At 36.3% G+C, this 13369-nt stretch overlaps 1 protein-coding gene across 3 annotated transcripts in view; it reads left to right on the top strand.

Annotated features, from left to right (window-relative positions):
- Window positions 1–224: 224 nt before the first annotated feature.
- Window positions 225–13369, top strand: part of LOC145675736 (putative monocarboxylate transporter 5) — a 52885-nt gene continuing 39740 nt past the window's right edge. Inside the window, exon 1 of one of the 3 annotated variants that reach the window (XM_081746368.1) lies at window positions 225–454. The gene's annotated coding sequence lies outside the window, so the exon portion shown is untranslated. Of the gene's footprint in view, window positions 455–477; window positions 758–869; window positions 1017–13369 lie in introns of those variants that run through there. The other 2 variants (XM_081746378.1, XM_081746388.1) reach the window with 2 other exon arrangements.

Here is a 13369-nt window from a genome sequence, read left to right as displayed (position 1 = left end):
ATCAAGAAGAATTGATAAAGCACATGGGCAAGAAGCTTGGTGGCTTTGTGAGTGGAATTCGTTTCCCATTTTAATTTTCTGATGTGACACCATTTTTACGTAGATTACGCCGACTGACAATGGTTACACATGTAGCAACAGTTTGTTGACTGTACGTCAACAAGGGAAGGTTCCATTACACTAACAAATAGAGCAATAAGGTAATAAAAATATTAGTCATTCCTTGATCCTGCTGCAAACAACACTTGCCTGAAACCTGTTTAAAGCAATGCTACATATTCGTTACATCATCATACCCCTCTCCCCGTTCGTCACTGCTATTCTTGACTTGGTCAGCTGGTATATACAACACAGGAAAGCGATGCGTTTAGTACACTGGCCTTGAGCGCACGTGATTGCTGGCTTGAGTCCATGCCGGCGACTACACGTCAAGAAATAGCTGCGGAATCAAAAGGCAAGTATTTAAAACAAGAATTTATTACCATTTCTATAAAACAGCACGTCATTTTCGCGTTATCAGTGCGTTTGCAATGTGTAAATAACAACGGATGATATCTATATGGGGAAAATTTTGCTACGTATGTAATGACACTTCTTTCGATCAGCTGATAAGAACAAATGAAGAGTTCAAAAGTTTGCTTTTACTGCTATTAAACTCTATCTGGCAAAATTAGATCAAGCACTTCCTATTTTTAAAAAAGAAATTTTTCGTTAATGTGTTGTGAACATTGTAACAGTTGGATTAACGCGAGTCAAGGTAAGTGCTGTATTTTTTTGTGTCATTATTTAGGTATTCGTAGCAGGTCATGTTAATTTTAGAAGCGGTGAAGGAGTTTAATTCTATGAAGGCACTGTTTATGATTAGAAGCAGCTGTGTGGCTTCATGTGACATAGACCTAGTTCCGTTCATCGGAGATAACAGCGGAAGTCGTGTGTTGATTGAAGGCGTATTTTAAAGTGTTAATAAAGACATTATCGACATTTATTAGTGAATGTGATAAGAATAATAAATTATGGTAATTCAGTGATATATAATGATAATTGAGTGGTGCCTTAAATACAGTGACAGCAGGCACGTAGCCAGGCGGAGACTCACGGAATTTTTGACCCGTTCCCCCAAATGAATCGATAGTTTAAGTGCTAAATTGTAAATCATTTAGAAGCCAAAAAAATAAAATAAAATAAAGTAAAAAAATAAATAAATAAATAAAATAAATATAAAAATAAAATAGAATAAATATCTTAAGTCTATTTAAAACTAATACACTCTCGAAATTGTATATCGCATACACCATTGTTAAATAAGGTATCACTTATTTCTGGAATTAGATCCTACAACGTGGGCAGATGACCCCAGGTACGTTGTGGTCTTATCCTTGTATTCTCACCTCTATTTTATTGCCATTTGACATTCGTATTTTTCATCATCAGTTCTAATGTCCCCATGTAATTGAATTGTCGCGTTTGCTTTTGGGTTATAGTTAAGGAGCCGTACTTCCCATTTAGGGAAGGACGAGAAACGCCATACTTTCAGGAATTATTCATTGACTACCTAGGATATTAAAAAGTAGGTGGTAATAGTTAAGAACAGCTACTTCTCATCTCCCGTGCACGAGGATACATCTTACTGTTGCACTACCTAAACACTTAAAGTACAAGGGCAAGAACTCAGTCTATTACCTACTTTTTAACATCCTAGATAGTCATTGAATAATTCCTGAAAGTATGGCGTTTCTCGTCCTTCCCTAAATGGGAAGTACGGCTCCTTAACTATAACCAAAAAAACATTTTCGCGTTCACAAGAACCAAAAATGTGTTTATATTTAACTATACAAAAAAAAAACATGCCAGGATAAAAAATGACGTCATACGAACCCGAGGTTTAGTAATAACATTCATAGTACGGTACGTGTTCTTTTATCCGGCAGATTTGAGACCACAGCCCGTATCGGATTAGCGATGTTGCCGGATTATCGAATGTCAATCTAGTTTCAATGAGAATTCCAAAGATAAATCACTCTAGATAAAAATGCAAACGATTAGAACATATACAAACGTGGTATGTAAGCTGCTAGAAAACAGGAAATACTATACTGAAATGAAAATTGAGTCACGGTCAACACTGAGCAAACAGTGGAGTCTAGTGGCGTGAATTGGCAGTCAAGGTCAACAAATGCTGAAATCCGTCCTTTAAAAAATTTACGCGAGTGGATCGATCGATCCCAGATTAAGGAATGTCAAGAACCACAAAATACCGTATAGTATTTAAAGAGCGCTTATTGTAGATTGGCTTGCCACATAATAGAGGTAATAGTTAAGAACAGCTACTTCTCATCTCTCGTGCACGAGGATACATCTTACTGTTGCACTACCTAAACACCCTAAGTACAAGGGCAAGAACTCAGTCTATTACCGTTTTTTTTTTCTATTAGTTAAATGCACATTTGATCTATATTTTAGCTCAGTGGTTCTCAACCTAATTCCTATCACGACCCCCATTTTGTCACATCCTCTTGCAAGGGACTTCCTTATAATTTCTGGTTGTAATAATCTTGTGTGCGATTTTTAATATACCTATTGCGGAGATCCCACGATATCCATCCATTTCCATATAGTAAAATCCTTTCTTGTATATAGTGGATACAGTAACTTTCCTAAAAGCGAATGAATTAGAACCAAATTTGATCAGTTCATTCATATTACACATACAAAATCCACTCCATCATAATGTTTCAAAATGGAAGACATTTGAAAATTTTAAAACTTCGTAACTCCCTTAATTTAGGATCATATGATAAAAAATAAAGCGGTTTCTAATTTTGGTTTAAAAATTTGGACAGTTGTTTAAAAAGTTATTGAGTGTTTTAAATGACTTCAAAACTTGCGTCACGAAGATTGAACCGGACATTGCCGCACTAGTGAAATTATATCATACTCAGGTATCTCATCAGCTTTTAATTGTATTTCAATGTGCAGGTTTTGTTGCATTTGTATTTTTCTGGTATTTCAATATGTAGTTCTCGTTAGTTTCATATCATACCTCTTTGATTTAAATTGATTTTCAAACAACTCTGCACCTGTTGAAAAGGTTTAGTAGACCTATTTTTCGTTGTTCTTAACAGTATGTATAAAAATAACAAATATGCCTATCAGAACAAAGTCCAAAATGAAATTTAAAATATTTTCCGGTATTCGATTCTAACTATATTTACCTCTTCCTCTTATCTTCGCGACCTCCAGGTTGAGAAACCCTGTTTTAGCCTTAGATCGTATTTGGGCCAGAAGTGTTATAAAAATTATTTTTGGTAATATTTTAGATGAGTTTAACTTTTTGCTCAGAATCATACAGATATTTATCAGTTTAATGGAAACACGTCAGATTCTGGGTTGGCAACACTTAGACGGCGTCCACAGCCGTATGTTAGTACAAACTATGTACTACATCAGGACCAGATTATGATAGAGACTGATCCGAATATAGTGGTGTAAAATGAGCGACTTCTATCAAGAGTGGGCAAATTTTTGGAGCTATGCTATGTAGTGCGAGGGTGACGAAAGTGGCAAATGTATTGCGAGGGACAGTGTTCAGGGTGATGAGGCCTACAAATTCACGCGAAAATATCGACAAATAAGAACAGTGATCAAAAGAAAACACTCGACAGAACCTATCGACTATTAAAATGGATTTACTTTGTACCACCGTGTGACTGCAGTGTAAATGACAGAAGAATTCAAGTAGCACCTCTCATACGTGTATCGATTATCACAGCTCGCCGTGAGTTACATGACATGGATACACGGATTCGACTTACAGGGCGAAAACTAGCAGAACGTCAATGGTAGTGCGAGCATGCAACATGGACCTCTGATAACTGGAAACGTGTGAAATGGTCGGATGAATTATCATTCATCTTATTTCAAATCACGGACCGTGTTGTGTGTAGCAGATGTTCCAAGATGTGTATGATCTGCAGTGTTTCCATCCAACCATGAAACATGGCGGTGGCTTTGTGATGCTGTGGGCCGTAATATCCTGGTTTGAGCGGGTCTTGTGCTCACACTTGTCCGTCACGGTCCGTGATTATGTCGCCATTTTAGAGTACCATGTATTTCCAGTGACCCAAATCCAGGCAATTACGCCAAAATCCATGGTAATAATGCTCCCATTTATACACATGGAGTTGTTTCGGTGTGCTATGAGGAATATTGGGATGAAGTTTAACATCTTTCAGTTCCCGTACCTGATGAATATAATTGAACATCTGTGGCCCGTTTTGGAGACACGAATTCTACGAAGTTTTCCGCCTCTATCCTTTCTTCGGAAGTGATTGATGCACGCCACACGAAATGGTGGAATATACATACAACTTGCTACCATCAACAACCTCTAGGACTCCATTCCACGTCGCATCAGGGCTGTTCTCACAGCGAAAGGTGATCCGACACCAGACTAATTTGGTATAGCTATGTTGCACTTCTTTCAGGTGTTTCTATCAAATTGATAAGTATCTGTATTTACCAGTATTAGCACTCAAGAGGAGAGTGTCATTCAGCTTTTCTCCTATGCGATCAGCAATGTACTGTGGTCGACGCTTTAGAACTTATATTTATTCGATACAAAATAACTTTTGAAAGACTTAATAAATTGCTATTCTTAGGAATTTTTGTTACATATTTATTTATTCTTGAGTTATTCTGATATATTTTACCTTTTCTAGAGGAGTTCACAAAGTTTTGAGGAAATACAAATCCGAGCCCTAGTTAGTTAATTTTCTGATATATAACTAGATTTATATTATTATCATACTTTCTTGGTTTACCAAAGGTCTTTTTCCTATGTTTTTTTAAGGTGTACTTTCCGGCGTCAAAATCCTCTCCCCAGAGTTAGCTAACCGCCTCCACCCCTCCAATTTGGAAGCTAAGATGAATTGCATTTACCTGTCAACGTTATGTAGGGCACGCCCTTTAGTAAGTAGTATTCCAGTGCATTCCTCCCCCTTCCTGGACGAAGTTTTATGGAAAGAAGCTTGTCACTACCCTATATTTCTCGACTAGGTCCCAGTACACTTCGAGCCTACTACTCATAAAAGCGACTTATTCAGCTCATTTCAGACGTCTCGACTTTATTATCTGTAAGATATTCACTGGCCTGAAGCTTTTGCAGAGTTGTGTTGCTTCTTGTTATTTTTGCGGCAATCCTCAAAACTTAAGTTCTCGGAAAGTTACTTCTGTTCTTCTTTGCTTGTCAATGACAAACTTTCACATCCATACAATCCGAACGGCAACATTATACTTTTATAATTCTTTTTTTACTTTTATTTTTCTTTATGCATGTATAACCCTTTTAAATTCGGGTTTTTAAAAGGTAAATTATAGGCTTTCAGTCAAGCAGCTACAGCATCATCCCTATTTATCGTAAGATCATGGTTCATACCTCGTTTTTTTCTCACAATAGAGCAACCTTTCAAACGATACTGTTCACATTTCCTTATCTCCCTGAGGTGGGAAATTTTGAGAGAGATCGTGATTTTTTTCTTAATTTTGTTTTTAAATTTTCAGCCCCTCTGGACCTCCCGTGTTAACACAGGAATCTGAAAATAAACTGAAAAATACTAAGGATGTACTAAATTTGTGTACAAAATTTCAAGCTTCTATCTTGAATAGTAAGGAGGGGATATTAACTAATGATCCCCACAATGCCCAGATTACCGCAAAAGACTCTGATGTCAGGTCACGGTGTTTTCGGTGGTAAAGCGCTTGCTCCTGGTGTGTGGGGTCCTTGGTTGGATCCCCAACCAACTAAGTTTGTTGTGGACAACATCTTGTCCGTGGGTTTTCTCGGGCTAGTCCCGTTTCCTTCCACATTTTCATTCCATCAATCCTTCCGTCATCATTCACTTACCGTTAATCATCCGTCTCCCTTAGTCTAAAGGCCATAATCATGGGGCGTTTAACTGAAATATTTCATTTAATTTCTTATTCGATCCCACCTCGCACCAAGTGGCTTTTGGTTTATATACACCATGTAAGGTTCGTTTGTTTTTGTTCGTTTTTGGGCCCCCAGAAGTGTTTATCATGATAGTATATCTTTTAAACAAGTGAGATTACAATTCAGTCTTTTCTTGCATTCTATCTCGAGTGTATGCTAATGATGCCTACTAAAAATTGCAGTTGTTTGTTGGTTTTGGGTAAAGAACATAATTTAGATGGGGCTCTAGAAGACCCCATGGTAATTCCTGTGTAACAATGTTCTTGGTAGTATACAAAGGTTAAACTTTAAAAAAAAATCACTCAGAATTCAATTCTAAGAAGTAGACTTAGTGTGACATTGATAACGAAACTTAAGGCTTTCGAATTTTCCAATTTAACGAACGAGGATATTCCTTCTGAAATAGGAGAACTAAAGTGATAACACGATCTATTGATCAGCTTTTCTATGCGTTGTATCACTGTTAGACTTTTGTATTAAGTTACAATGTCGGTATTCATGATGGGGGCGTGGTGGCTCAGTGGTAGAGCGTTCACCTTCGGTGCTTGGCGTCCCTGGTTCGATCCCAGCTCGCGCCATGTGGACCTTGTGGTGGACAAACACTGTGCTCGTGGATTTTCTCGTGGTTCTCCCGTTTCCTCCCACTTTCATCATTCCACCATTTCACTCATTTCTCATTATTACCGTCTCCTTTAGCCTAACTGGCATAACCGTGGGACGTTAAACTTAAAGATTTCATTTCGGTATTCTTGATAAAGATATGCAAATTAAACTTATTTATATTTGAGCGTTACAGCAAAAATGTACTTTTTCATATTTATTTTGACAAAGTTTTACAGTGATATGAAAATGTAAATAATATCTGTTGCAACTAAACTTCACAACTCATCAGTTGCTAATTTCTGACGCCAGAGGTCTATGTTGCTGAAATTGACAAAGGCAATGGGGTTTTTGTATCAAGGCAACGGGTCAGTTGTTTTTTTTTCTTTTTCCTCAAGTTCGTAAGCGGACTAAAGTCCAAGTTGACGTCAATCCTATGAGAAAGATTGAATTATATCCGTATACAGATACGTTACGTAATGGTAGTTATTTAATGTAGAGTTCAGTAAGAAAGGTAGCAGATGTTCAGTTGAGTGTTTATTCTGTTCTTTTTGAAAAAAATTAGCTTATCAATTGACCAAAGTAAATCTTCAACATATCCGTCATTCTGCTCCGTAGACTAAAGAGGACAATGTAGAATGCAATAACGAACAGAAGGTATAATAAAGTGGTATTCGCCCGTTATGTTCTGGCTTTCTTCTAAATAAAAATTGTCCATGAGGGCAAAATGAAAACGTCACGTCACTGTAATATTTGCTTTTAAAAATGCTTTACACAGGAGTGATTTGTAATAGTAATTTTAGCAAAACCCGACAGGAAGTGTGCCTGGGAGAAACACTGACCATGATATCCACATGGTCTGGGATCGAACTCATGTACTGCAGATAAGCAGCCTGCCACTGCTAGAAGACAGAACAAAATCAATTGAAAAATATGAATTTAGTTTCTTTTGTGAAAATTGCATATTAAGAAATCTTGATCTATTGTTTGTCGCTCTGTATTTTCAAGTACATACGTACCGATATTGAGACTGCTATAATGAACAAATCAAAATGTAAAGAAGTTGCCGAAATTCAAAGACTGTTATAGTGGACAGATTGAAATGTAAAAAGAGTTTCTGTAATTCGATATATATGAAACAAAATTCTATAATTATGTATTCCATATCCATTTAAGATAACGCGAACCGTGCTTTTTTAAATTTTGTTTTGACCTAAAACCATGTTTTAAAAGGTTAGTTAATTAGCTCGAAATGGATAACCTAGAAAGCTTTAAGTATATTTTAAGATTTTTAACTATGGTAAGCAGAATATATTTTTTTGTATAGGAAAATAGTTTATATAGTTTCTTCTGGCAATCCATGCATACTATACAATACTATTATCATCACTAATGGACGTACACAGAGTATAGATCTTGTGGGTGCGAACTCCCCCAGGAAATCCCGACTTTTCTGTAAGTTTAGTCTAATTTTAGGGGTTATTTTAAAAATTGTAATATAATTTATCCTCGTATTGGATTTGGAGCCCCTGAAATAAGTTCCTGCGTACATCCCTGGTGGCTAATGATATATATATCTCCGAGTAACAATGAGTCCCTCTATTCATTGATAAATCAAAATATTATCAATCTGATTTCTTGTAAAACTGTTCGTAAAGATCCACGTAGTAATATTTATGGATGCTTTACTATAGATTTTGGATGGTAATAATAATAAAAGTTATCCTTCTTCCTCTCCGTCTTTTTCTACTTGTGTCGAGTCGATGTTCCTGATGAATCTTCTTCATAAAACTCTGTCCTGTAATTGTTTCCTGTTAGATCTTTCTTCCTGAAGGCATTAAAATAATAAATTAGTTGCACTAGTTCAAGTGAAGAGTAACAAATTACATCATTTGCACTTGTTCCTTTTTTTCTTAGCTGAATAATGAGTATAGTTTCATCATACAAGATTTCATTAGTTATTTTATTAGTTTTAGTAGTTACTTCTTTTTAAGTTTAAGTTTCTAATTAGTAACCTACTATTTCCGGATTGTTTTTGCTGAGAAATTAAGCAAACATAGAAATGCAGTTTTAGGATCTTCAGAATTTAATATATGACCAACTTCGTTAGTGCAGTTTTAGTGGACTGTCCTCACTGGTCAACGCCTACGCAAACTGCTCAAACTAGAAGTTTAGGCAGTATATAGGATTTGTGATGCAAGGCAGGGGTGCCCATCCCCCCCAAAGCTGATGGCGCACTCCCCCCCAAAACCAATAATCTCTTCCCTCCTCAAAACTCAAGTCCTCTAAAAACAATTGCCCAATGTAGCAGTAGTTTTTATAGTACTAGTAATTGTTATTTTTGTTGTTTTTATTTCCTGTAGTAGTATTATAGAATGCTTGTAGTAGTAGTAGGAACAGTAGTAATCATAAAAATGGCATTACTTTTGTTAGTAGTCTTGGTAGTGTACAATACTAAATATGTTCTATAAGGATATTGAAGGGTATAAAAACTTCTACACACTGTGTATGGCACAGGTATTCTTTTTTTTTACAATTAGTAGTAGTATTTTTTTCTTTACAAAATATTGATATAATTCCCTTGTATACATGAAAAGTAAGACGCAAGTTACAAGTTATTGAGTTTGATACCAAAAGAAAATGTTATCGAAATTAGCCTACAAAAAGAAGTGATATCCAACAAAAGCATTCCTGTAAAAGAGCCAAGTACGAGTGGCCTTAGAAAGAATTGAAATCACAAAAATAGGCGCCAAGTTCTGGTGGACAACAGTTACAAACACTCACTGGCTCACTTCAAATTTAGATTTGAAACTTGGCTGTTGTCTGTATGGTTACCACTAGCTCACAATTATGTCAAACTACTTTATAATTTTCAACAGACAACATAGGCAAGTTTCAAATCTAAATTTGAAAGTGATTCCTTGAGTGTTTGTAACTGTTGTTCACGAGAACTTGGCGCTCATTTTTGTGATTTCACTTCTTTTTAAGGCCGCTCATACTTGTTTTTTTTTACAGGAATGATTTTGTTGGATTAAATTATTACTGGTCGTGGTGGTGACATTAACCTACCCTTGATGTCCTTTATAGAGTAATAATTTTTTTCTTTGCTCACTCGACAAAGCAAAATTTGTCTATAATATCGCTGTTGGAAATGCATTCTAAAATGTCTTTTTCGGAAGAAAGGACAATCATGTCGAAGAGCCATACATCTCCCATGCTGTTTCTTAGTCTATTTTTTACAATCTTTACTTTACTCATAATCCTCTCTGTTGAGCAATTCGTTGCTGGTAATGACAGAAGTATCTGGTATAATATTGTTAGGTATGGAAAACCAGACATATTCAACAAAGACCTGTAAAGCCTAATGAATCCTTTCTTCACCCACTGATGCAGACTGATCCAGATATATCCACAAAGCGATAAACCGACCAGCCCATCCTTTCATATAGCAACTTGCGCGGTACTTCATTCATTGAGTTTCTAAGCAGGGGGTAGGGGGATTCATTCTCGAGATTTAAAAAAAATCTCATCGTGTTCCAATGTTATTCTGACGACAGCAAAATTACTTATTCGACATTAGAGTAAAATTCTTCCCCAATTTTTTTATTCCCCCCCACTTTTTTTCTCGATGGCACAACTTGCGCCATTCATCCCTCCTGTGGGCGGCCCTTCTCTCTTAAAACAAACCAACCTTTCCTTTCATACGGCTACTTGCGCGGTACTTCATTCATCGAGTATCGAAGCAGGGGGTACGGGGGTTCACCCTGGAAAATCTTTGAAAATTAGCTTCTCAAAATCGTGTTTTAATGCTATTCCGACAGTAAAATTGCTAGTTCGAAAGTAGAGAAAAATCCCCCCCAAAATTTTTCTCAATGGCGCAGCTTGCGCCATACATCCCCCCTGTGGGCGGCCCTGATGCAAGGGACCTCTAAGGTATCATTTCTTTTGAGAATTCAACGTGGAAAGAGGGTGAAATGAATTTTATAATTGAGCGGCACACTGATAAGCGCCACTTCCGGTGAAATTGAGTTCTAAGTGGAATAAGTTGGAATCAAACCACAAGATGGTTTAATTTCGAAAATGTTCCTACAGGAGAAGCTTGTTTGGTATGTATCATTGCATTGAATTGCATGGGAGTGTTGAATATTCTTTTGCAGTTTAGCCGAAAGTTTTAAAATATGATATACCATTGTATGGCTGTTTTCCCGAGCCGCTTAATTATAAGATGATACTCATATCATGCAATTCCTTAAGGTTAGAGACGTAAAATTTGGTACTTAAATTCTCACTTAAATTAATATGTTGAAGCTCTTTTCGATACTTGACCTATAAGGGAAGAAAAGAGGTGGTTTACTAAGATGTCCATAATAAAGAGGTGTTCGAATTGCGTGCGAGACACTTCAGACTAGTTTTATATATAAAAGATCCAGGAAGAGGAACTGAAAATATTGCCCGCAGTAATCACGCGGGGACGTTTGCTAGTTCTTGTATAAGTTAGGAAAAAGTGCATGTGGGATTGTAATGCATATAAACGCTTTGATTGCTGTAAGTAGCGTGATTTCTTCATGCTCTGTTTATGTAAAAGTGGCCACGATGTCTTAGTGATATAGAGCACCCAACATAGGTTGAATTTCAAACCAATTTTTTTTGATTAAGGACATCATATATATATATATATATATATATATATATATATATATATATATATATATATATCAACATCTTCATTTTATCAATTTGTCCATTATTCATTTATTTTCATTCTTCCTCAGCCTATGAAACAAAACAAATGATGCTAAACATTTAATTTTCATTATATCCACTATAACTTCAGTATAACATTTAACTTTCACTTTCAATGCTATAATGTGAATCAGAACAAATTACTGTCGTAAAAAAATGAAATTAGACTAACATGTAATTTTTCTGTTAAGAACATCCCTATCCAACACAGCGCCAATTGCACCCTTAGTAGGCTATGCTTTCCTGACGCATTACGAAATCAAATTTAACTTTGCTGACATTTCATATTTCAAGGCAAACATATTTTTGAATATGTAAGTTGAATGTACTTCTACTCATTCCTTAGATCAAGTAACTTTACCAACATTTTTATATCCCTTTAAACAATTAATTTAATTATTCCTTCCCGCTGATCTCGTGCTAGCGCTTCGCCTTTTGGTACATGCTGTCCCGGGTTTGATTCTCAATGGAGAGCATTGAAAGCATTATTTTCTAAGGTGGTTCGGATTTCATTTTGAGCTGAAGGTCTACGCCTCAAGGCTAAAATGGAACGCTTAATTCAACAGAGTTAGTAAAGCAATAACGTAGTAAAGTAAAATATTATCTCGAAATCTATATTCTTTCTGACACAAGTACTGATTTTTGTGTAAAATCGAATACAAATTGGGGCCTCGGTGGCTCTGTGGTAGTGCGTTCACCTGTGGTGCATGGAGTCCTTGGTTCGATCCGAGCTCGCGCCAAGCTTGTTTTGTGGTGGACAGACCCCGTGTGCGTGAGTTTTCTCGGTGTTCTCCCGTTTCCTTCTACTTTCTCATTCCATCATGTCCTTCATTTCTCATCCTCACTGTCTCCTTTAGCGTAGCCGGCATAATCGTGGGATGTAATGTACCATTTTTTCATTTTCAAATAAAAATTATAACTCACGTATGAAGTATAGGCATATATTTTTTCCCGATAATGATGGCAACTTCAGAAGTTCATCAATTTAATAATAATAATGATAATAAATGTGGTAGTAGTTGTTGTGGTCGAAGTGGTAAAATCGCCAAATACACAGACATCGGAGTAAATGAGAGATACATATTTATGGACATAGCATCTCTTTTAGAAGTATCTGGGAATTGTTTCGGATGTCTTGATTGGCTAATCGTCTATTTCAGCGTTTTTGATTGGCGATCCCATTCTCGATTAGAGAATATCCATTCTCGATTGATACATTTTCTCAGTCTACTTGTATAATTTCTATTTACTTTCCATAGACATCAACCACATGCGCTTGGTCATGGAAGAACATTGATTGGACAACACTGCTATAGAGAAACTCATGAGAATTTAGTCTTCTCGTGTGTTGAGTTGTACCTTAACGTCTTATTTTATCGCTAAAGTAAACGATGGGATAAAGAGCATATGAATGTCTCTTGCGTAGAGGGCAATGGACGAAATTATTGTTGTTACTCTTTAAATTATAGTATTACGTCGAAAGAGAGTTCAAATAGAGGAAACAGCTGGAAATAACTCTGACCTTGAACTTGGGCTTTCTGCAAAAGAGAACAAGAGAAGGTTTCTAAGGTTCGTTAGCACATCTTTTAGGTTATTACATGTAGAACTGTTGTTTCCAAGGTTATACAAACGTGTGATTTACATATGAAGCCATGTATAAAATAATGAGATGAAAATGTATATATCTACAGGGTGTTTCAAAACAACACCGACAACGTTTGTGAGGTGATTCCTGACACCAAGATAAGACACAAAGTATAGACCAACCTGGGTGCACAAATGCTTCCTTTCGGAGTTATAGGCTGCCGGAAACATGAAAAATGAACTTTGAAGGCCCATAGTTTCAAAACTATGGGATCTACCGTAGTTGGGTCAAAACTTCACTTAGGAACTAATATGTGCGCTATTCAAAAATACATGTTTCAGAATCCTAAGATACTCGCACAACAATATTTATAGAGAGTTTGACTACAGGCATATAATTTGAAATACAAACTACATCTATAAAAAATGTTGCGGAAGTACCACAGGATTGTG

This window comes from Thermobia domestica, chromosome 2 (assembly GCF_964235325.1).
Source record: "Thermobia domestica chromosome 2, izTheDome1.hap1.1, whole genome shotgun sequence".
In the NCBI taxonomy this organism is placed as follows: Eukaryota; Metazoa; Arthropoda; class Insecta; order Zygentoma; family Lepismatidae; genus Thermobia; species Thermobia domestica.
The sequence above is the reverse complement of the archived record's forward strand: the minus strand, read 5'-3'. Positions and strand labels throughout refer to the sequence as shown.